A 26,262-nucleotide genomic window follows, 5' to 3' on the forward strand; every position below is an offset into this window, starting at 1 on the left:
AATGAAAAATCCAAAACTTATAACGTTGATCTGTTATTCAAATATAAATGCATTACAGTAATGGTGAATTCTGAGGTGCTGGTTTTGCTTAAGAACTGAATTATTTTCATCTGCACATCCAGCTATTGAGATCTTTTTTAATTCACATTTGAAGGTAATTTAAGAGGTTTCAGCCAGCCAAACATATCTAATATCACTTGAAATAGGAAGAGTGGAGAAAGAGGTAAAGGGATTTTAGGATTTTTTAAATAACACATGTTGCAGTCTGGACATTTTTCTCCATAGCATTATCCTATATTATAAAAGGGAAGTGTTTGTGTGTGTGTCTTGGGCATCACACAAAATCCAGAAAGAGCTGATTGCTGCAGTTTGGAATACTTATGTATTTTTGGTCAAGGAAGAGACTAGTGAAAACGGCAAGTTGATAAGATCAGTATTTTGGGAGATATTTGTAATTTTGGAATACAATGGCCTCCCAATGGTTGATCACGTTGCTATGCCCAGAATCAGCATCATCATTGAAGTGGGTTGCCTAGCAACAGATAAACAATAGGGCCAAGTTGCCATGATGTCAAATTTCATGTGCAGAAACAGACATGCCAGTGGAATTCACCAAGAAAGTAAAGGAATGAACTGTATCAGAGGATCTAGAACCCATGGTCCTCCACGGTTCAACACGCTAGGAATCCTTTGATGTAAGAACATCAATATTAAAGGCACTTCAGTTTTCTTGAACTTGAAATCTGTTTTTCACATATGTGGGATATTTTAATGACCACTGGAAATAGCTTATTTATGGCAAGAACATAAAACAGTCTTTAATTGCATTTGACTCTTAGAGTAGGTTTCCACAGAGTAAAGTATGAAAATATGTTCCTGCTAAACTAATACTGCAGCCACTGGAACTGGGAACACATGTAATAATTACTGTGTTGTGATATGCACCCTTACTTGCAATAAATTTCTTTTATAGCAAGTGTGTCAAATCATGCTACAAATCAACTATGAATAGACTGTTATAATAATCACTGAAGGATGCAATACATACATGTACGCCGAGAATAACTAAGGCTGTGGTCATCTCTCTTGCTCAAAAAAAAAAAAAAATTCCAAATCCAACTTGTTTGCGTTTTGTAATACGTTGTCAATATGTTTCACTAATTGCATATGCCATGTTGTTTTAGTGAAGAAAACTCCTTTTGAATCATGCTTTGTTCTGAGTTCATGCAGATGTTGTTTGACAAATAAAACTTGGCCATAACACTGGAAAAAACGATTACTGTACTTTCTGGACTATAAGCCACTACTTTTCTCTCGTTTTGAACCTTGCAGCTTATACAATAATGCGGCTTGAGTATAGATTTTTATGGGCTAACGGCCTCCAGGCGGCGCTCTAGCAGGAAGCACAAAAGTGAGACAGACAGGTGGAAGAGGTGATGAAGAGGAGAAGTTTTAAGCTTAATCATTTTGTGCGTCATGCACAAACCCTCATCATGGAAAACACATGAAGAAAAGTATATGATGCAGCTTTTAAGTTAAAAGCAATCAATCTGTCTGTCCAAGAAGGAAATAGAGCTGCAGCACAGAAGTGCCACTGAGCAACAACGGAAGAGAGACGTAGAAGGTGTGTGACGGAGCCTTTCTGAGGCTGTTCAACTCCGACACTGAAGAAGACGACTGCAGTGGTTTCAATGAGCAGAAGGAAGATGAAGATAGTGATCAATGACTTTTCTGGGTTTTTTAACCAGCCTGTTCCTGCCGTTTTACTGCTGTGTTACAGGAACTGTTTGGAAAAAAGCAGTTAAAGTATGGAAATAAATATTTAAATAATCTTTCTGTGTAAATATCTCATGTTACAACGTGGACACCTGCGGCTTATAGTCAGGTGTGGCTTAAAGCCTGGAAAGTACAGTAAATGTTTTGGCCATATTGCCCAGCTTTCAATTAAACTGAGAACAAGTGTATTTGATTGGACGTATAAATGTATAGGCGTAGTACTTAAATATATCATCATTATCATAATTACTGTAAACAGCACACCATCTGCTTCTGGTTACAGAAATACAGATGTTCTATGTCCACATCGTCGAGAGGCATCTTTCCATTAGTTCAGCTGGTGTTGTCAGTGATTAACTCAGCTGTTGAAGAGCTTTGAGACCAGTGTGTGACATACTCAGTGTAAATTAATTTATCACCACACCCTCTAATCTATATTCCACTTTACCCCATTCCCCTTTTGTGCAGCTGCACTTATGTGGCCCAAAATAGCAAGTGCACCCAGAAAAAACCTGTGCGGTCCACGCACACATGACCTACCACTACACAATCATTACAACCTTTGGTGTAGTGATTGTGTAATTAAAATAATGCCCTATTTGCACACTATAGTGTTCGTAAAGGTCAGTGTGCATACTGATTAGGCTCACAGGTAAAGGAAGGGGAGATCAATTACACCCCTAATGGCACACAACCTTGGACTAATTATGATCATTATTTTGCCATTATGTTTCTAGTCTGTCGTCAGTATGAAAACCACACACCACTGTAGCATGTGACTGTGTGTGTTTTGTATGTACTCAGTGTAGTTACATGCTCTGTTTATGTTCAGTTGATATTCAGGACATATAGAAGTCAGACTCATATTAGTATGCATACCTTGGGACCAGAATGAAATGAGTGACTAAAATTGGGTTCTTGCCACGATGTTTGCTGAAATTAGAAGCTTTCCCTGGGATTGGGAGTAATTTTGTTTTCCATATAATGACTTTGTTGAGTCTGCTGATTGTATCCTTTCAGAAATGCATGTAGTCTGCAAGTCTGTGGACAGGAAATCGGGGAGTCAGTCCAAAATCTCCCATAAGCGTTCAATCTGGTTGGGATCTTATGCTGCATTCCAGAGTGCTGGGAAATAGAATATATCTCACTTGGAGTTAACTATATCCCGCCTCAAAGTATTCCAGGTGATCCATGTTGAACATAAACAACAAACATGGAGATCGCAGATCTAAGCTTCTATTTGCTTTGTTACTGAAGAGGCGTTTTGACTGTCAACAGTACAGTGTTCTCATATATTTAAATGAGATAATAATAATAATAATAAACTTTATTTGTATAGCACCTTTCATACAGAAATTGTAGCCCAAAGTGCTTCACATTGATTGAAAAAATACAATATTAAAATACATTAAGATTTGATTAGAAATACAATAAAATAAAAATAAATATAAAAACAGCGCACATTAAAATATTTGATTATGCATAGAATTTTTGAAGTGCAAGAAATAAGATGAAATTTGAGAGAAATACAATAAAATTAAAATAAAAGCAGCGCACATTAAAATATTTGATTATGCAAAGAATTTTTGAAGTGCAAGAAATAAGATGAAATTTGAAATACAATAAAATAAAAAATAAAAACAGAAATACAATAAAATAAAATAAAAATAAAAACCGCACATTCCTGGTTCCTGAATTGTGACCCCATTTTTATCTCCTTTCAAAGGCTAATGAGAATAAAAATGTTTTTAATTTGGTTTTAAATATATTCAGTGAACAATGGAGATGGAGGAAGCAAAATGACGAATGAGCTAATTATCGGCTAAAATGTACTTAGGGGGTCAAATGAGTGGCCATTTTTGTCAAAAAAAAAAAAAAGTTGTAAGAAATGCATAGAACTGTGTTGAAATAATGCTAATACATTTGCGTGCAGACCACTGATATTATCTGACAGTGGAAGCTATATTTTCAGAAATATTGGATTTTGAATAGCACATGTATGTGAAAACTTTTGCTGGTGGACGGACGTGACATTACCCATGGTGATCTGGTCAGTACCAGTACTTTATTAGGAATAAACTTATATACTTACTATTGCTAATTCTCCTCTTATTCATAAATGTTGGTATTGTGGATCTAAAACAATAACAGCTGACACAAAAACACAAAACATGGCAGTGGACGGATGTGACATGGTTGTTACAGATCCCATCATACTGATGCTCGGCAGCCATGTCACCGTTTCCACAAATGATCCCTGTGCAAAAACTAGGATCAGAATTATTTATTGTATAGTTTATCATCATACTAAAGAGTAAATAACAATATAGAATTGTTATCTCTTTATAAAAATGCTTATTATTAGAAAACTGTTGATTTAAAAAATGACGTGTGACATTCTTAATGTATGTATTGGTGTAACATAAGCAGGATGGATCAGCACCATACTCCATATTGCAACCTGTAAAAATAAAACATGTGATATGTAGTACATAATCTGGTAAGAAAAATTGGGGAATCTAAAAGAATAGAATATTTGTTTTTCAGGTAAATTCAGTTCAAATATAACTTGGCCATTTGTGACATGAAAATATAGCATTAATTGTGATGAAATTGGACATTTTTGAGCTGAAAACATAGTTCATATGACCATCAACATGTTGCAACAGAACTGAAATCCTGTAAATTTGCATAACTTGCATTTACCAACACAAAGTTCCTTTGGGGATTCACTTATAGTGATTTCTTATGCACAAAAACAGAAATAAGACCTTGAAGCAAATTTTAGCCGTTATATATTGTGAAGTTTGTTTTTTTTTTCATTGTGAACTTGCACACTGTAGCCGCCATTGTTGTGTTGACGTGACGTTGTAGTTCGTAGTGAGGTTGGGGTACTTCTATCTGGTCCCACTTTGCAACAACGACCTCCGGCTTGGACAGGCGTTCCGATGCATTTTACCGAGATGGACGTTGGAAACTTCCTATCTCCCAGCACTCTGGAATGTAGTATAAGTCCATAGCTTTTGATTCACATCATTTCACTGTGCCCTATAAAAGTTGGCATTGTCATCCTGGAAGAGACCACTCTAATCAGGTTCTTCAATTGCAGTTCACCTGTCAACGATTCACAATGTAATGGGTGCATACTCAATTTTCTGTAATAGTACGCATTTACTTTTCCATCAGTTAATTCAGTCTTCAAACAGCTGAATTTAAACTCACTCTTATTAAGAATGGGTTTTAAAAAATCAGACCACAATAGTCTGTAATATATAACACTGCCTTCTCCCATCTGTGTTGACACCAATGTAAATTCATTTTGTGACAAAGTTAGAGCACATTGTTATCGTACCAATACAAAGCAATGAAAATTAAACTAACCAAACAAACTCCATTTCACAGTTTCAAAAAATCAGACCACAATAATTTGTACAATATAACACTCAGGGCGTAAAGTTAACTTTTTACCTCATCTGCCATTGGCTAGTGACCTCCAAAAATTTATCGGCCAAAAATATTTTTCACCAGCCAAATTTAAAAAATCATGCCTTATTTGACTTAAAATATTTACTATACGTTTTTATTATGAAAATATAATATTAATAAATATAGCGCTGCAACCGATTAATCGATTAGGTGCTTGAAGCGAATGCAAAAATTCACAATTCGATTAATCTAATCGATTGAAGGGAAATATTCTATTGCAGTTTTCCTGAATTGAGGCTTCTTTGTGCGTCACAATAAGCGTCCGTGTGAAACACAACAGTGGAACCAATGTTTAACAGCAGAGAAATGAAGGAAACAAAGCTTTGATTCAGGAGAATTGTGGTTGAATGATTTTTTTGGATCACTTTGAGTCGATTAATCGGTTGCAGCTCTAAATAAATATACATAATAGCTCATGATTCACATTGTTTCATTGTGCCCTATAAAAGTTGGCATTGTCATCCTGGAAGAGACCGCTCCAGTCAGGTTCTTCAACTGGGTATTTTTACATTCGCAGTAAGAGCTTTCGAGAAAAAATCCTTAAATGGACATGTTGTGTGTTGCATTAGCTGAGACATATGTGTGTAAAGCATAGTGGTGCGTTCACTGGCCTCGTGTCAACAATTCACAATGTAATGGGTGCATACTCAATTTTCTGTAATAGTACGCATTTACTTTTCCATCAGTCAATGCAAACAGTCTTCAAACAGCTAAATCTCAGCTCCCTCTTATTAAGAATAGGTTTTAAAAAATCAGACCACAGTAGTCTGTAATATATAATGCTGCATTCTAGCATCTGTGTTGACAACAATGTAAATTAATTTTGGTTAGAGCGCAGTGTTATCGTAACAATACAAAGCAATGAAAATTAAACTAACCAAACAAACTCTATTTTACAATATACACTTGTGTGTGTGTGTGTGTGTGTGCATGCCACACAACTGAAGCCAACCCAGAATCAGCAGCCTCACCAGAAACCAGGAGAGTCACAGTAGTACCAGAAAACTCCAGCCAACTCAATGAGATAAAATAAGTAGAAATGTTCATGTCAGGCAACAAATCAGGTGTAAGTTATGAAGCCAACAGGTTCTATGAGCATGTCGGTGTGTTTATCACAATAACTGAAACCTGTTTGATTCCCTTCAGTAAATATCAGCACTAAATGTCCATCGCACAAGGAGAAAAATAACTTGGCAGATCAAAAAAGACAACACTGATGGACCACAATGCATCCGTGACATGACGCAGTAAAATGTAATAATTTTACAATGCTGCTGAAATACGCATTGTGATGCTTCCAGTAAAGCTCACAACGAATATTCTCTTTTACAGATAACTTTCTCACATATCCACCGCTCCATTTCAACCTTGTTTATGCCTCGTCTTTTGTCTTTTCTTGTCACTGTCACCTTTCCTTTATTCCTGTTGACAAAGCAAAATATAGCACATACCTAGAGAAATAGTGTACACCTCTGAGAAAAAAGATGAGGCACCTTGACTCTGAATAATGTGTGCTGTATACAAAGTGAGTGGGTAACAACAGTGTGGAACCCTTTTTTTTTTGTTTTTTTGTGGCGTCTTATACCTTTGCTGTATGTCTCAGTGTTTGTTGTACTTTTTCTGTTTGTTTGAAAGACTTAATAAAAAATAAATTGATCAAAAAAAAGAAAAAGGATGAGAAGAGGCAGTAGATCACCTTTCAATGTCTTTATAAACATACAAATCCTTCAACACTTTTCAGTATTTGTTGGCACGGGAAAAAAAAAGACATGCTAGAATAAATCAAATATGGCAAGATATTCTACAAGTCAGTGATCAAACCCAACAGCTAATTAAAGTGGTCAACAGTTAGAGTAACCAGTAGGGATACACCAGTATCACTTTTTTCCAGACCGAGTACAAGTACTTACATTTGATTAATTGCTGATACTGAGTACTGATATGAGTACTTAATAATACAATTACAGTTCTTAGTTACTTGAAAATGTGCTTTATTGTCGTTGTCATTAGTCTGACTGTAACACGGTGCTGCTACTGATATTTAATGTGTTGGAATGAGCGTTTCTCACCAGTCCACCAGGGGGCGCCACTCTTAATTAACAGATACTGGACAAATACCACGAAGAGTAAAATTTTTTGAGAAGAAGAAGAAAGTAAGTAGTAACTAGAAAAGCACTCGGAGACCGCAGACCTCCGCCAAGGCTGATCAGTGCCCCCCCCCCCCGTGGGCCCCCCCACGCCAAGGAGGTTATGTTTTTGCCAGGGTTTGTTTGTCTGTCTGTCTGTCTGTTTGTCTGTCCGTTAGTGTGCAACATAACTCAAAAAGTTATGGACAGATTTGGATGAAATTTTCTGGTCTGCGCCCCCCCCGTGGGCCCCCCCACCCCCGATCACCACCAAAATTTAATCATTTCTTCCTTATCCCATTTCCAACAAACCCTGAAAATTTCATCCAAGTCTGTCCATAACTTTTTGAGTTATGTTGCACACTAATGGACAGACAAACAGACAGACAAACAAACAAACAAACCCTGGCAAAAACATAACCTCCTTGGCGGAGGTAACAAACATGGTGACAACAGAGGAGGTAATACTAATGTGGATACTAATGTTGATACTGATGAGGGTAGTTGTCATAACTAGAAAAGCACTCGGAGAGCGCAGACCTCCGCCAAGGCAGATCAGTGCCCCCCCCATCACCACCAAAATTTAATCATATTTTCCTTGTGCCAGTATCAACATTTTCTGAAATTTCATCCAAATCCGTCCGTAACTTTTTGAGTTATCTTGCACATGGACAGACAGACAAACCAACACAGCCAACAAAAACATAACCTCGGCGGAGGTAATGAGAAGGATGGAGCACCTGCTTCATGAATCAGACCCCTGATCATGGAAATCAGTTTTTTTCCAAAGAGCATTGAAGATTTTTTTTTTTTTTTTTTTTTTTGAGTCTTCATGCTGGAGGTGTAGCTCTAATACCTAAGACAACTAGAAGCACTTGGAGAGCGCAGACCTCCGCCAAGGCTGATCAGTGGCCCCCCCCGTGGGCCCCCCCACCCCCGATCACCACCAAAATTTAATCATTTCTTCCTTATCCCATTTCCAACAAACCCTGAAAATTTCATCCAAATCTGTCCATAACTTTTTGAGTTATGTTGCACACTAACGGACAGACAAACAAACAAACAAACAAACAAACCCTGGCAAAAACATAACCTCCTTGGCGGAGGTAAATATGTCAGTAGTTTTTCTCTGTCTCACATAGTCGCTCTTTGAAAATATCCGCTACCTCCACAGTTCTCAGTGGTATTCTCTGTCTGGGTACGCACAGAGTCTTATAAGATAATATGATGATCTTTATACGGCTCTGGGTACGCATCTGCTAGCTCCTGGAAAACGGACAGAATTACGTATGGAATCTACGCAGAGGACGGACAGAACGCTCCATCCGTATCCGTCTGTGTCTTTAACATAACTTGCAGTCACCGTTACTTTTGTTACTGTCGTTAATTTTAAAAAATCTCCACACTGCTGACATTACTTCTCTGCTGTGTACCTGCTGTACTACAGGGTGACACAAAAAACCAGGAACTTTTTAACAATACAATAAAACCAAAAGTGATGGAAGAAAAATATTTTATTCATAGTAACTGAAACCTTGAAACATGCCATTTAAGAAACAATGATGGAATTTTCATTTTTAAAAAATTACTTCCTGTAGATGGCGTCCTCCTGTACGAATGCATTCTTGAAATCTGCTGTTGAGATTCCTCATTGACCGCTGCAACATCTCAGCTGGTTTCTTCTTTAGGGCAGATCCAGTCTCTTCAAAGTTATTAATCCAACATTTTATCATGTGTTTTGATGGAACAGCACCATGACGTCCTAAGTTGTAAAAACGTCGGAACTCCCTCTGCGCAGCTGTCAAACTATCGCCGTTTTTATATAACATTTTTATGGCTAACGCACGCTGTTGCCTGTTCCACTGATCCATGGTTACTAAAATGGGGGTGTGTTTACTTGCTCAAGGTCACTGTCTCGCAGTGCTGCCAATTGCTCATGTCTGCCAATACGCACTTCAAAAATTCCCATTTTTTTGGGTCACCCTGTATGAGGTGAATGCCACGCTGCCATCAAGTGGTGTCGGTATGTTTATATCAGAGCACTTTTACGAGTAAGAGTATTACTACACACACTCAGTATCGGAGCGATACTCGATACTTGTATTGGTATCGGTGCATCCCTAGTAACCAGTAAAGGAGCAGAAGCATCAGCCACTGCCCAGGCTTCAAAGTCTCAGAACTCGACATGACAAGTGAGCAACTGGTGATAATTTGCAAGAGCGAAGGAGTGATTTCACACTCGTCACAACCTTGTGCTCGAAGGGAGAAGCTCCCTCATGATGATGGTTTTCTACTCAACGATACTGTTGTGGGTGTACGTATCACATGCATGTGTCTGGTTTTTATATGCAACAGTAGCATGAATCAGTCTGATGTATTCCCAGCATACTTCAGTCTGCATCTGCATGTATATGTACGTCTGCCCCAAGGCCTGCTGCCATCTCTCTGTATCACCACGTGTCTCTGGATCATATCCAAAAGCAAAATGAATAAACATAACTTTAAAGTCTTTAAGTAGTATTTGACGTGAATATGTTGTACTGGAGGTGATGTACTGTTTGAAAGGCATGATGTTCTTTCTCAGTGATGTGCTTCATTTCACATAAAGTGTCCTCAGGGCGTACATCTGCACTTCTTTTAAGTGCCCATTTAGCTCAGAGTGAATATCACACCAAAGATTGAATATGCAATAATACAATGTTAGCGCCTCTGAGATGACTGATACTGAAGTTTGTAAAATAACTTCTTTCAACGCAGAGAAATACATGTATACTCGTAAAGTATTTTAATATAATGCACCAAAATTGTCTAAACTCTCTTTGTGGCTAAATATCAAGGGGAGATAATGACTATACATATAGACTGATAAGATTATGTTACCTCAGTAAGACAAGAAAGATGTTTTCTCTTCTAAGCAACAACAACAACAACAAAATCACTAAGACAGATATTCCAGACGCATCTCTGTCTGTATTATGATTAATGTGTAGCTTCTGGAAACAAAACAAAACACACATATCAAATGGCTCTTAAAAATAGTCTGCTATTAGTATTATCTAACCCACACATTGCAAAAATCTAAATCTTACCGAGTGTATTTTTCTCATCTCTAGTCCAAATATCTCATCACACTTAAAATAAGACATAATCACCTAAAGAGTAACTTTTCAGTGAGATATAAGAACTTATTTTTAGACAATATATCTTGAAAATCTTATTTCAAGAAATCTTACCAAGATAATTTTCACTTGTTCCACTGGCAGATTTTCTTTTGGCTTAATTCAAGATTAAAAAAACAAAAAAAAACAAAAAAAAAAAATCTGCCACTTGAACAAGTGAAAATTATCTTGGTAAGATTTCTTGAAATAAGATTTTCAAGATCTGTTGTCTAAAAATAAGTTCTTATATCGCACTGAAAAGTTACTCTTTAGGCGATTATGTCTTATTTTAAGTGTGATGAGACATTTGGACTAGAAGTGAGAAAAATACCCTTAAGATTTTGATTTTTTCCAGTGCGGGTGTTAAACATACGGCCCCTGGACCATAATGGGCCGTGAGATGAATTTTTAAAATGCAAAAATTACATTGAAGATATATTTAATTGAGGATGTGAATACCATTTTAGTTCAGGTTCCACATTCAGACCAATATGATCTAAAGTGGATCAGACCAATAAAATACTATCATAATAACCTATAAATAATGACAACTCCAAATTTTTCTCTTTGTTCCAGTGTAAAAAAAAATTACATGTGAATAACAACTTGAAATGCCGTAAACGAAATAAGTGCAATTTTAACAATAATCTTCCTGTTAATATATGTGTATTTGTAGATGTAAATGATAAACTGAGGTGTTGAAATTGCACTTGTTTTGCTTAAGACATTACAGGTTGTTCATGTTCTTCATACTTTTAAGGAAACTTTGTAGATGTAAACGTTTCACAGTGTAATTTTTGCAGTGGCCCACAGGTGCAACAGCCCAAAAAATTATCCACTATAAGAAAAAAAGAGAACACCCCAAAAATTATCCACTATAAGAAAAAAAAGAGAACACCCCAAAAAATTATCCACTATATAAAAAAAGAGAACACCCCCAAAAATTATCCACTATTAAAAAAAAGAGAACAGCCCAAAAAATTATCAACTATGAGAAAAATTAAGAGAACAGCCCAAAAAAATTTCAACTATAAGAAAAAAAAAGAGAACAGCCCAAAAAATTATCAACTATAAGAAAAAATAAGAGAACAGCCCAAAAAATTTTCAACTGTAAGAAAAAAAAAGAGAACAGCCCAAAAAATTATCCACTATAAGGAAAAAAAAAAACATCATCCACCTTTTCAATTAAGGGGGAGCTGTTTACCTGAAAGGTCTCTTGCTTTAAAATTAAGGCCATCAGAAAAAATAAAAGCACAGGCTGAAAATTTTAAGGCCTTCAGCTAATGTGGCTAATGCTAATGAAGTAACCCACTGGAAGTGGAGGCTGGTGCGCTAAAAATAAAGTTATTTTAAAAATATATAGTGGATAATTTTTTGGGCTGTTCTCTTTTTTTCTTACAGTGGATAATTTTTTGGGCTGTTCTCTTTATTTTTATAGTGGATAATTTTTTGGGCTGTTCTCTTTTTTTCTTATAGTGGATAATTTTTTTGGGCTGTTTTCTTTTTTTTCTTATAGTGGATAATTTTTTGGGCTGTTCTCTTTTTTTCTTATAATGGATAATTTTTTGGGCTGTTCTCTTTTTTTCTTATAGTGGATAATTTATTTTGGGCTGTTCTCTTTTTTTCTTATAGCGAATAATTTTTTTGGGCTGTTCTCTTATTTTTTTTATAGTGGATAATTTTTTGGGCTGTTCTCTTTTTTTCTTATAGTGGATAATTTATTTTGGGCTGTTCTCTTTTTTTCTTATAGCGAATAATTTTTTTGGGCTGTTCTCTTTTTTTTCTTATAGTGGATAATTTTTTGGGCTGTTCTCTTTTTTTTTTTTCTTGTAGTGAATAATTTTTTGGGCTGTTCCCTTTTTTTTCTTATAGTGGATAATGTTTTGGGCTGTTCCCTTTTTTTTCTTATAATGGATAATTTTTTGGGCTGTTCTCTTTTTTTTTCTTATAGTGGATAATTTTTTGGGCTGCTGCACCTCTGGGCCACTGTAAATTTTCCTTTTTTCTGCTGTTATTGTTTTTCTGGTCCGGCCTATATGATTCTATATGTAATTGATCTTTCATCATGTGTGTTTGTGGATTCTCCATTGGTTCATTTTCGCTTGAGCATGCTCCGTTCCAGATCTGATGATGCAGCACATTCTTTGCACCTCTGCTCTTCTTATCCCTTGTGAGTTACATGTTTTACAGTCAAATTCTCCTGAGTCCTATTACTGAGGTGCGATGTGAACTATATAGATCCTATTTCACTTTCCAGGTCGCTCACTGATTGTCTTAAAACGTGCTGTGGAAAGGCAACAACACACCCACATATACACACACACACACAGGCAACTGCAATTAACCTTTTGACACTTTGCATGTGTGCATGTATGTTCACATTCATTCTGCTCGTATCACTGCTCTAGGAAGGAAGGAAGGAACAGAGTGTTAATGAGAATAAACAATTAAAACCCCATCAGAGCAAGAAGGACAAGAGTAGTTGAGGGAGTGATAAAAAAGGGAAATTTTCTGTATGGGGTGGTGTAGATTAGTGTGATTAATGAAGTCCCACAAGGGAGTGGGTACCCTTTTATATCCAGCATGGACCAAGGATGTTTTGAGGAGCTTGGGAATTAAAGCTGAAAACTAAATGTTCCTCCTCTATAATAAATCCGTGTGGCATAAAAGGTGACAGTACTATAGTACTTTCTAATGGTTCACATATTACCAGGATAGAGGATGCGAGGCTTTAACATGACAGACTACATAGCAAGTACAGCTTGTATGCGGCGTCTTAAGCTCCCATTAAAGCCTCCTGATCTATGTACCGACTGTGGAAATAATTATACAATTATGCAAGGTCTTTTGGTGTCCATGGTAACATCTATGTGTCACCATGAAATACAACGGTGCTCCTTATCGTTAAAGACTGACTCACACGCAGGTTTTTCATCTGACAGTATTTGTTCATTGAGAGATGCTGTCACCTGCTTGGCATTTGAAAGCACTCATTACTCAGGTGGAAGCGGCAATTGAATGCTAAAGTTGTGATTTGTTTATATAAACAATGTGTTTGTGTGCGAATGATTGCTCAGCGCTCTCTGCTTGGCTGCCTGGGGAGTCCGCCTGTTTTTCCCTCTTCCTTCTCATTAAACTTTATCTATTTTGCCTCTTCTCCCATTCTGCTCTGCCAGCTCTGCAGCAGACATGCCAGCCTTCACAGTGTCACTCAATGACAGTCAAGGGGACATTGGCGCTGACAGTTTGTCTGTCAAGCGACACAACACAAAAGTCAGCAGACAAACACAATGCTGCTTATACTCTCAATGAACACCAGTCTCTTTTACTTTTATTCCCTCAGCCAGTTTCTGGAACTCTCTATTTTGCTTTTTTCTGTCTTTTCCACTTCACTGTAATGTGTTTTATTGTCATGAGTGTGACAAGAGCTCAAAGAATGAAATACTGACTCCATCAAAACACACAGAATACAACTGTAACAGAACAGTAAACACATGTTCCATCCGAGGGTGCATGCTGCCTCCTCCCCCTCACCATCACTTTTTCATTTTTTTCACAGCTAGCAGCTTGTTTCTCTTACTCTCTCAGTTCCGGGTAACACTCTCCAAGTGTTAACAGCGGTCGTCCGACCATGTCCCTTCAATTGCAGCCTAATGGTGGTTTCTCCTGTCACTTGAGGCAGCCATTTCCTCATGGCTATTAAGGACAAAAGGACACTTCCTGTACATTCTGACCCTGGAGGATGTGAAATTGTGATGACCCTCAGAGAACACTGTGATCTGTGAACTCACATAGTGTGTCTCAAAACACAGGCGTTGTAACAGTGACTGCAAAGAAGCTTGGCTAACATGAGGGTACCTACATGATTTTAGTATCCTGACACATTTATCACTCAGAGTTTGGATTTCATTTCGCCAATACTTGTCTCTTTCTGTGGAAGTGGCATTTTTAATTCATATCAGTCTTTTAACCCTATAATGCCGAATGTATCATGTTTGATACATGAGTTTTGAAGCCCTCTGCATGATCAATGTGATATTTTTTCTTGAAAAACCTGATGTATACAATTAGATACATGCAATACACAGATAATCCCCCAGGGGGGAGGAATTCGTTCACCAGAGGCCTTTCCAGTGACATTACAAGATTGTCAGGGGGCAAAACTTTGCCAGTTTTGAAAAGGAATTACCAATTTGGTAGACATGTTTGTGTTATAATGTTTTTGTTTGTTAAAAATTAATATTTGAGCATTGAGACCCGATGTATCAAATATACAAAATTGAAAATCATACATGGAAATTGATATTTGAAAGAAATTTTTTTGGTTGTTCAGAAGAACCAATAAAGGCTTCAGGTTCAAAGAACTGGAATTTTCTGTCAGTGATTTAATGATTCAGGCTTTACCAGGTTAATATAAATAGAATACACTAATAGAGCAGAAAAAAGTTGTAATTATATATCTTGCATTGTGTGCTCGTGGTAAAATGTAAAAAGAGAAAATCAGGTGTCCAAGGACTGAACCTTGAGGCACACAAGATGGGGAAAAAAAAAGATTCTCTGGAAGATCAGTTAACACCAGTAAGAGCCAGAGATACCTGATGAATACAGATGAGTGAACATATTCAGCTGTTGAAAGACCATTGAAGATGAAAATAAAGTAGTGCAGAATAGTCCCGTCTAGTAAAGGAGATAGTAGTTTTGTAGGAATAATTACATCCTTAATGAATTGGAATGGAAGGATATCAAGAGGACAGGATGCAGGTTTTCTATGGGAATCTGTAAGAAGGCTGAATTATGCATTCAGACAAGGTGAGGTGTATTAAGAGAGCAAGAAAAATGATTAGAAGGTTGAGGTGTTACAAGAGACACTGAGGTAATTTGATTTATCGTGCATTTATTTACTGCTCTGACTTTGTTGAAAAAGAAAGATAGAAAGTCCTTCCAAATCTCTGTGAAAGACTCAATCACATTAGGGAGTACTATGGTGTTATGGTGGTGGCTCAAGCCTGTCTATGTGCTGAATTAAGTTTCATTAAGATTTTCAGACTCTCGAGGTGAACAGTTAATTGTACGGCCTTTCAATTTCCATTTTACCTTAGGACAGCTTTCCTTCAGCTAACAAATTAACTCATTTGTCCAGGGCTGAAAGGAACTTTTTGTGTTCTTATTTTAATAGCTGCAACTCTGTCCAGGATGGCTGTGAAATCCTGTTAAAACCACTTAACATTTTGTTCCAGAGGCTTGTTAAAAATGCAAGAGCATGTCTGGGCTCAAATTTGTTTGAGAAAATGGGCAATATAGTGTTAAATTAAATATAATACAATTATCAGCAATCAGTTACAAAACAAACCTTTTTTGATGAGTCAGACCAGTGGGAATGAGAAGCAGATTAGGTTTAGGTTAAAGTTTAGGTTTAAGTTTATTCAGTCGTCTTCCATAATACTGAACATACAATCAATGAGGTTGATTTTAAGTCACCCGAATTCTGTTGAGACTGAGCAGGCTTAGGCAGAAGCTAAATGCTTATATACTAGGGATGTAAACAATTAATGGACTATCAATTAATTGTCTATAAGAATTTGCTTGATTAAATAATTAATTTTCAGTTAATTGCCCTTTTTCCACTGCGGGATTTGTGGTGTTGACAGTAGGGGGCGCCAGACTCAGGAAAATCACCGCTTATCAATTGATTGATCGATAAGGTCAACCAACTAATGATTAATGGATTAACTGATAATTTGCATCCCGATTATATACGCCTCGCCTACATTCAAATCAGAATCAGTTTTAGGCTACCAATCAATACATCAAAAATCATTCTTACTTGTATCCCTCGAAAATATCTTTACAAACCAATGTTTTGAAAACCATTAATGAATTGCACATCTTTAAATGTATCCGTAATTTAACTCCAATAACAGAAATACATCTTCTTTTTATACATTTAACTGCTTTTAATACTGTAAACATACAAACACCTCTGAAATTCTACCTGCTTTCCTGTATCAAAAAGAAAAAAACTAATCTGAACATTGCCAATTTTGGGGATAACAGTTGATAATTGCACTTGGGGATTAAAACCAATTGTGGAATTGGGATGTTTAAATTAGAATGCAGACTGTCTGTGGAGTGCCGGGTACATTATATATTAACACAGAGAGTTTCAAAGATCCAAAGGTAATAATGCATCATTGAAGACTATTCTAATAAAAAAGAAACATACACACTTGGGCAGGTTCAGGTAGGAGTAGACAGGAGGACGAGTTTCCAACAGAGGACCTAATATTATACGGGTTAGACAGAATTTAAAGATCAGATAAGACAGTTTTGATGTTCCAGTGTTTTCTAGATATGGCGTGTTTTAACTTTAATATGTTTTTTTTTTTTTTTTAACATGTCACTGTGTTTAATTGTGGCCATATATATATATATATATATATATATATATATATATATATATATATATATATATATACACAGGGTGGGGAAGCAAAATTTACAATATTTTGAGACAGGGATTGAAAGACAGTGTATGAGCAATTAGTTTATTGAAAGTCATGACAATTTAAATCTTCAAATCATATTTTACTGCATTTCTAATGGTCTTGTTGTCTACCTCAAGTTCAATTGCCATTTTTCTCATGGATTTGGTTGGATCCTTTAGGATTTTGGATTTGAGAGCTTAATAAAAGCTTTGGTACGTTTTTTTGTTGCTTCCTCCACTTCCAGACTTTCTTGTAATAGTTTTGCTCATAGTCATTCTCTTCTTTACATTATAAACAGTCTTTATGGACACTTCAGCTATTTTTGAAATCTCCTTTGGTGTGACGAGTGCATTCAGCAAATCACACACTCTTTGACGTTTGCTTTCCTGATTACTCATATGGGCAAAAGTTTCTGAAAAGGTATGGATAATAGTGTTAGGTATGATTATGACATCAATATATGTTTGGTTTCAAAACAATTGACGTAGTGCCTGCTGAGAAAAAACAACTAAATGTTCATTGTAAATTTTGCTTCCCCACCATACATATATACCTCAGAAGAAGAGAGAAGGAAGTGTGGTGCATTACAACTCTGGACTGTTTCAGTGATTTTCTGTACTTGTTTGATGTATATATGTATGCATGAGAGGGTGCTTGCATAATGTGAATAAATAGCACAGTGTGAAAGCAAAGGACATACAATAATATTTTCTATGGTGTATTTTATAGACTCAAAGCCATTTCAGGTCACTAGCTCTCGCTGTCCAATTCCAGTTCTTTCTCTTGAGGACCTGGTATTTCTTTTATATTGTAAGGACTTTTAAAGGGGTCATATTTTGCTAAACCCACTTTTATTAGTCTTTGGTTCATTTATTTGTGTATTTGGACCCTAATAGTTCTTAAAGTTTGAATTTGAACCCTCCAGATGCTGCAAAGCTATCTTTATATTCATCCCGGCAAAAATCAAGTGGATTTGTACAACCTGTTTTAATTCCTTTTTAATTTGTTACATCTATAATTAGTTACGTCACGACATTTGTACATATATGGTCAAGACTTCCGATGAACATTTCTCAGAGTACGACATAATTGTTTGTTAACAGCAGTGGTTGTAGTAAAAACTGAAAATATGTCCAAACTTTGCGTGGATTACCTAAAATGTTCAGTTGTTGGTTGTGTTAATGAACACAAGTGGCTGAACGGGACAACCTGGAGGGGGTGGGGCTTGAAGTGGCTCATTTGGATTTAAAGGGCCAGTGCTCAAAACGACCTTTCTGGTGTCATTACTCAGAAATACTGTTGAAGATGGACCTGTGGAGTTTAATTAATGAAGAATTCAGACCCAAGCAGAGCATTTACAGTTTATGTAGACCACAGGGAAATGTTTTAAAATGCATAATTCCATTTAAAAAAGCAAATTATCACTCCTTTAAGGAAATCCATAGTGTTTTTGTTTTATCCCTTGACAACCTATTAAGTTAGGATACAGTATAGATTTAAAATTTTCCAAAAATCTTGGTTTGTCCAGCAAAGACCCAGCTCACCTCCACTGGCTGTCTTCACTGCCCTATTTACCTCTAGAAGCGGCATAATTGTGTGAGACAAGGTGTCCCCAGTGATGACTTGGTGTCCATGAGTGATACGTGCAGTCATCCAGGCATGCTATTTTTCATAAGGGCAGATATGAAATGTCATGGCCGTGTTGCAGCTTTGTACAAAGCCAAAAAGTATGAAGAAGGCGATTTTTCCAAGCTAAACCAGCTCTAATGAAGTCAACATGCCAGCAGCAATGATGATGTTGAAATGTCCTCCCTGCTGCTTAGAGGATTTGGTTATAGAACCAGTTTTGAGACTGGCACATGTTCAGCATCCCATTAGTCTTTCTTCATGTGATTTCTTTTTTTATACACATCTTAATAAAGCAGAACTCTTTTCGTAATAGTTGGTGCAGTGGAGCCAATAGAGAATCTATCCAGGCTTGTGCTATCTGTGTCATGGAAATGCTTTGTCATGGTGGTGATCCATATCACCTGTTTGGTTTCCACAACAGGGATTTCCTGCTAATACCGTTGCTGTTTGTCTATCTTTGCAAACTGATGAAGAGATTTACTGTTTATGTCATGAATTAAAATATCAGTGAGTGACTGTTGCGCAGCTACAGAGGATTATTCAGATTTGCAGTATGTGTTGTTTTCTGGAAATGCTCCATAAAACATATACATAAAGTATATAGTATATGTCACATTGTATAAGAAGAGATGTAATAAATCCTGAGCACAAAAATAGCTATTACATTAAGTCATCTCATTTATTGTGGTTATTTACTCACTCCAAAAAAGAATGTGAAATATCCTTAGGCAAACTCAGTGTGATACTCCTTCTTCTCCTCACCTCCCTTTGGCTTCATCTTGTAAAGCAGAATCCATCTTTTTCTGGCAGGTTGGGAACTTTTCGGTGTTTGCCTCTCTGTGTGATCGATCAACATGCATAATTCATAGTTAGTGGGTTAAGTGCAGCTCGGCTTCTCCCTCTCTGGGCCCTTTGATTTCTGTCTCTCTATCTGCACCCCTGAGGGAGGACTACAGCCCTGCTGTTAAATCACCTCACAGACATCCTCATGTGTGGGCACACACGTGCACACATACACAGATGCACAGACCAGCTTGTGTGGGCATACTCATGCCACTGCACATATGCACGGATGCACAAGACAGAATAGGTGATTGAAGTTCTTTGAAGTTTTAAAAACCATCCCCTGCTGCTTGAACATGTCTGTTTCCATGAGCTTTGGACCGGTATTAGCAACCGATCATTAGGAATATCTAACTGTCCTCTAGAGACTCTTTAAGTGTCACGCACAAAGTGAGATTTCCCCCTTAAAGGTAAAAGCTCTCTAGTGAACAGCTGCCTACATACCATCACAACAGCAGTGCAGTGTGGTTTCTTTCCACCAAGATACAATAGAAAAGAATTAGGCCTTTGGTAATTGAAAATTCACAATGAAATGCAGACAAATCTAGCTAGTGTTCATGAAATACACTAAGTTCAACTGAAATTAAACCTCACCTGTCTATTACAGTTATTGTAGAGTCATACTCCACACCACTTTAGTCATGGCATGGCAGTTGCATTGATGTCTATAGCATGTCCTTCACAACTGCACGCTTTACCACAGTGATACAATTTCCATATATAGTGTGCAAAACAGTTTCGTGCTGGGAAATGATATAACTCTGAGTGGGCTTCCTTCCCAGTTGGCTACCTCTTCATTCCTTCATACCCTTACCCATCCATCCACCCATCCATCCATCCATCCATCTAGTGGTCCCCTGGGGTGTACGCAAGGTGAAAAGGCAGCAGAAGAGGGTGGCACAGAAAGATAAGACAGTTGGCAGGAGGCAAGAATTGCTGAGGGTGGAGTTTAGAAACATGTTGAAGAAGGAAGAGAAGGGATGGGGAGAAGTGAAAAGCTGATACAAGTCTCAACTCAGAGGCTATGAACACTTACTGTGGGACATTTGAAAATGAGAAGTACGGCTCAAGTGAGCAATTGATCATGAAAACTACATACATTTTCTCTGTCTGTCTGATTAATTGTTTGGCTTGTAGTCATGGTTTCCACAGGCCCTGAAAAAGTCTAAAATCAACCATCTTAAGTTGAGACCTCAAAATGTCCAAAATACAATTTTGAGAGTTCTTAATAATTTATTGGATGCAGAGTTTGGTTTAAGCCTGTGGAGAAAATAAGTCCTCAACACGGGAGATCAACATTTCATAGGGAAGAACAAAAGTAAAAAATAAAAAAAACATTAAATGTAACTGGTTGAAAAAACCCTTTTATTGTGAATTGGAGATGTCTGTTAGGTTTGCTACAGGTGTCAAACATGAGGCCTGGGGGCCAAATCCGGCCCACCAAAGGGTCTAATCTGGCCCCTAGGATGAATTTGTGAAATGCAAAAATTACACTGAAGAAATTAACAATCAGTAGTGTAAAAATCATTTTATGTCAGGTTCCATACATACACATATAAACCAATTAGATCTGAGTTGGGTCAGACCAGAAAAATACTGTCATAATAACCTATAAATAATGACAACTGCAGATTTTATCTTTGTTTTAGTGTAAAAAAAAAAAAAGTAAAATTACATGAAAATGTTTACATTAACAAACTATCCTTTTCCAAAAAATGTGAATAACCTGAATAAACATGAACAACGTGAAATGTCTTGAGAAAAGTAAATGCAATTTTATCAATATTATGTGGATTTGTAATTGTAATGTAAGCTGTAATGCACATGTGGAAATGATAAACTGATGCAGAATACTGTTCAAACTATACTTGTTTTTCTTAAGACATTTCAAGTTGTTCACGTTATTCAGATTGTTAAGGAATGATGTAGATATAAACATTATCATAATGTAATTTTACTTTTTTCTCTGGTGTTATTTCACTGGTCCGGCCCACTTGAGATCATATTGGGGTGAATGTGGCCCCTGAACTAAAATGAGTTTGACACCCCTGTGCTAGAGGGTTCATTACATCTAAAATAGTAAATGTAGCTTCAGTAAACAACAAATATGGAACTTTTGCTTTCAATATCACATTAAGGCAAAGTGCACCCCTTACCTGAATGTCAAAAACTTGCTGAGCATAATGGAAATTTTGTCGACTGTCCAATTGTCAGCTGTCTTGTGGTATAGCGGACTGTGCGTCAATAAGAGAACATATTATAAAATGTAGCCCAAGAAACTGACATTTACAAATGCAACCAGGCAACTTTGCAGCTATTTGGGACGTGAAATCTGCTGTACACCACACTCTTGTCCTTTTAGTTATTTCTCTCTCTCTCTCTCTCTCTCTCTTTGCTCGATCTATTTCTAAATGTCACTCAGCCCCGTTACCAGCAGTAGTGTTCCACTTGTCCACTCTAGCAGCTTGGAAGAGCTAATAGCTGGCCTGACAGCACTTGTTCGATACACAGCACAATTACCGCCTGGCCCACATACAGTGCAGTCATCACGCTGTGCAATCAGACCCCTCTCTTACTTTTTCCATCGCTCTCGCTACTCCTGTCATTTTTCAAGTATCAGGGTGGATTTGTCCCTCACCTTCCTCCAGATTTATTGTCCCCTGTGCTGCTACGTCGTCATCCATCTCTTGTCATCTTCTTCTTGCCATCCATCTCCTAGCTTCCTGCCTTCTCTATTCCTTCCCAGAAGCACCAGGTTCAAGCAATTCACCCTCTCCCCTCTCATCTCTTGCCACTTAGCTCAGATGAAGGTGTCAGGTCAGTAGTAATCAATGAGAGATTTGTCCAGGCTAAGTGAACTGAGTCAGCATGAGCGGATGTGCGTGTGCATTTGAATACTTTTTTTTTTTTATTGTTTTATTTGTGGATTTTCAACAGCAACATGGATGCATCATAAACCTTTATATTTCTACAGTGTTTTTGAACACAACTCCTCACCCCCAACTTAAATATGAACATAAACATGTGAATATATTTACCAGAAGACATCAGGATTATGAACAGGAGACATATAGCATTCATACAAAGTTTAGATGTGAAAACATAGTAAAAGCAAAAATAAATACATAAAATAAAATTGAATCGATAACAATTATACATGTATTAAAAAAAAAAAAAGACAGAAATAAAATATGTACCATACCTATAGTTATCCAGGTGATGAGTGGTGATTTGGTGTTAAAGTCATGATATATTGCTCATTCTATAAGTTTCTGTGAATTTTAGAAAAGGCTGCCGTGCTTTATAGAATTTTTAACGTACATCTCATCTTCTCCATATGTAAAAACCTCATAATGTCTGCAATCCACTGATCATGTGTGGGAGGGGTTTCCTGTTTCCACCTCAAAAGTATAAGACGTCGTGCAAGTGGAGAAGCAAACGCAATAGCATTTAAATAATATTTAGAAATATTAATGCATTTGAATTCTTTTTTACACACGTATAGTCTTCGTTTGTCTGTATTTCTTTACATTTTTGCATAAATTGGTCTTGGTTTTTTTGGCATCTAGCGGTTAGGGTACATTTCCAGCAAATTCAATTAATGTTGCACCTCCTAAATACATGGAAACACAACATGCGTGCGTGACGGAGGTACTTCAGTCAGTATTCTCAATCAATACCATAATCACTCCTTCTCCCTGTGGGCGCTCAAAGCCCCTCTCAGGCCCAAGTTCAGTTGTTTGTTGTGCGTGTCTTTCATCAACTGTCAGTTGAGCCACGAGGCCCATGATTAACGGTATCTGTTCCAGATGGAGCTACATGAGACTAGCATGACAAACAGATTTGGTAAAACGTGTCGGTGCCTGCTGGAGACGAACGACCTCAAACCGGCGTTTTGTCTCTATTCAACTGCTCTGCTGTAGAAGCTGCTTTCATACAGATGACCCGCCCTCCTTAATTACATTGTTAATGACTCATCCTCGTTAATGAGGTTTGCCCTCTCTTGAGCAAAGAAATTAGCCAAAGGGGGGAGCAGAGATTTTGGTAGGGTGATGGAGGGTGAAGAGGGGGGGGTTAGGCCGAGGAAGATAAAGGTAGCAGAGAAAGACAAAGGCTCAGAAAGGAATGAAGAAAAACAAAAGATAGAAAGAGGAAGGACACATGAGGCATTGTTAAAAGATAAATGAGGGAAAATTCAGAAATGTATTAAGGAAAGAAAAAAATCTATTTAGATATCGGGCTGTCATTGCTTGCTTTTTGACCTGATATTAAATGTTCATCGAGGACAGAATGGCATTTAATTGAACTTCTCTTGATCACAAAGTCAACAGTTAATAGGCCTGTCACTATTTCATTAAATTAGGATTAAACTAGAACCCTTTTTTTCTTCAGAAACCATTGCAAATTAATCCCAAACTTCCCAATTTTTCATTAAGCTGCTTTAGAAATTTAGTAAACAGCCTTGTTTTAACATACAGCACTTTACAAATGACTTCCACCTATTTGAGGGGTGTCAAACTCATTTTAGTTCAGGGGCCACATTCAGCCTAATATGATATAAAGTGGGCTGGACCTGTAAAATAATATAAATAATAGAATAAGAACTTTTGAGTGAAAAAAGTAAATTCTGTTACAATGAAAATGTTATATCTATGAATTGTACTTGAACATAACATGAACAAATATGAACAACCTGAAAATTCTTTAGTAAAATAAGTGCAAATAAAATAAAATAAGGATCTACAAATGCACAAAACATCAAATAACAGGGAGAATATTATTAAAATTCCACATACTTCTTAAGACATTTCAGATATTCACATTTTTTGTAAGACTAGTCTGTAAATGTCAACATTTTTGTGTAATTTTACTTTTTTTTTTTTTTTACACTAAAACAGAGAGACAAATTTACAGTTTTCATTATTTATAGGTTATTATGATAGTATTTTACTGGTTCTGATCCACTTTAGACTGAAATGACCTAAAATAATTTTAACATCCTTGATTATTAATATCTTCAGTCATTTTTGTATTTCACAAATTCATCCCAGGGGCCGGATTGGACCCTTTGGCGGGCCGAATTTGGCCCCTGGGCTGCATGTTTGACACCTGTGACCTATTTCATCTCACACGGTTTGTATCACAGATGGGGATAAACATTTATTTATTTAGGCATTTATCAAATTGTCTTTGCTGATCACTTTGGTAGGAATGTGAATCTTCACTGACTGGCTTCGCGATTCGATAATGATTCACATGTAAACAATTCACAAGGCATTAGTCGCATCCTCTATTTTCTATAGAACTGCACATTTACTTTTCCATCAGTTAAATTGTTTTCATACAGATTAAGTTTAATTCCCTCTTATGAGTAAAGGGTCTGGAATATAAACAGCTGCATTTTCCCATGGCAGCGTCTGTATGAGTCACCTCAGGCTTTAACCTTGACAAAACAAAACCCAATTCCGTCTGCAGACAGTGCATATTATTGTCTCAGGTAACCATGTTGCTTACAATGTAAATACATTTTTGGCCAAAGTGAGAGTGGACTGATGGCGATGAAAATGAAACTAACACAAACTCCATTTTTTAATGTATGTCTGTCTCTCCATACCTGTGCACAAAACTCATAACTGATCCAAACCCAGAACCAGCAGCCTCTGACACCAGAAGAGCTGCAGCTGTAACAGAGAACTCAGCCCAACTCATTGAGAAAAGATGAGTAGAAAGGAGTGGCGACTGCTCGTCTTTCAGACAGGGGAAGCTCATTGTCGGCTTACATCAAAAAAATTGTCAAGTTATTTAAACATAAATTTGGCCCTCCATTTCTTTTTAAGAAAATGGTCAGTGACCTTATTGTACCAACTAAACAACAAAACGTTGAAATTATGTTAAATTGAAACAAGGAAGTACAATGAGTGTGTTTTATTTACAGTGCAAGAAATGAACAAGTAATTCGTAGTGGCTTCTCTCTCCATTTCACAGCAGAATGCGCGACAGTATTAAACTGAACTCTGTCAGTAAAGGAGTAGATCTCAAAATAGCTGTCAGTCAAATGGGATTCAGCCTTTCGACTGATCCTCCAATCAGCACGTGGAAGCCCGGCGTCCAGCCCGGTGTCCAGCCTGGCGTCCAGCCCGGCCGAGCTCCGCCCACAGCTCCATTCACCCCCAGAGACACCGAGTGTCCAGGGGCGGGACAACATCGTGGCATTTATCCGATTACCGTCCAGATTTGAGGCAATTAAAAAAACTGTTCCACTCAGTCCCATTGAAGTGCATGGACGCTGAGCGTCTACGGACAAATGCACTGAGCAGAGATCGTATGAGAAAACAGCACAATGGGAATGTATGAGAAGTGAACAACATCGAGTCTGCTGATTTGTGATAAAGCTGATTCTGAACGAACTCGTCTTTGAGATGAACGTGTTCTAACACATTTGTAGTCAATGAAATGTCAACACAACCGTACATATTTAACCATTTAATTTTAGTAATTTTAGGGGAAGCCGAGCTTCCCTTGCAGTCTATGAGAAATTGACACTGGTAGAAATGCAACAAATCAGCAGTAAATTATGAAGCCCACAGGTGGTCTGAGCATGTCGGCGTATTTATTACAAAAAGAGAAACTGCTTCTGTGATCAGGTCTGGCTCATGTTTGTTTTCTGAAAAACAGGAGAGAGATAAAGCTGCTGCAGTTACTCCTGGTGGCAAGTAAGAAAGCAATTGCAAAGAGATGGTTAAGCCCGATTCTGCCTAC

The 26,262-nt window shown here is 37.2% G+C and overlaps 1 protein-coding gene across 1 annotated transcript in view; it reads left to right on the top strand.

Moving 5' to 3' along the window:
- LOC115420788 (PQ-loop repeat-containing protein 1) overlaps positions 1-26,262 on the top strand; it is a 114,198-nt gene that overhangs the window by 69,646 nt on the left and 18,290 nt on the right. The gene's annotated exons all lie outside the window — the stretch shown is intronic.

Source organism: Sphaeramia orbicularis, chromosome 6, assembly GCF_902148855.1.
Source record: "Sphaeramia orbicularis chromosome 6, fSphaOr1.1, whole genome shotgun sequence".
NCBI lineage: Eukaryota > Metazoa > Chordata > Actinopteri > Kurtiformes > Apogonidae > Sphaeramia > Sphaeramia orbicularis.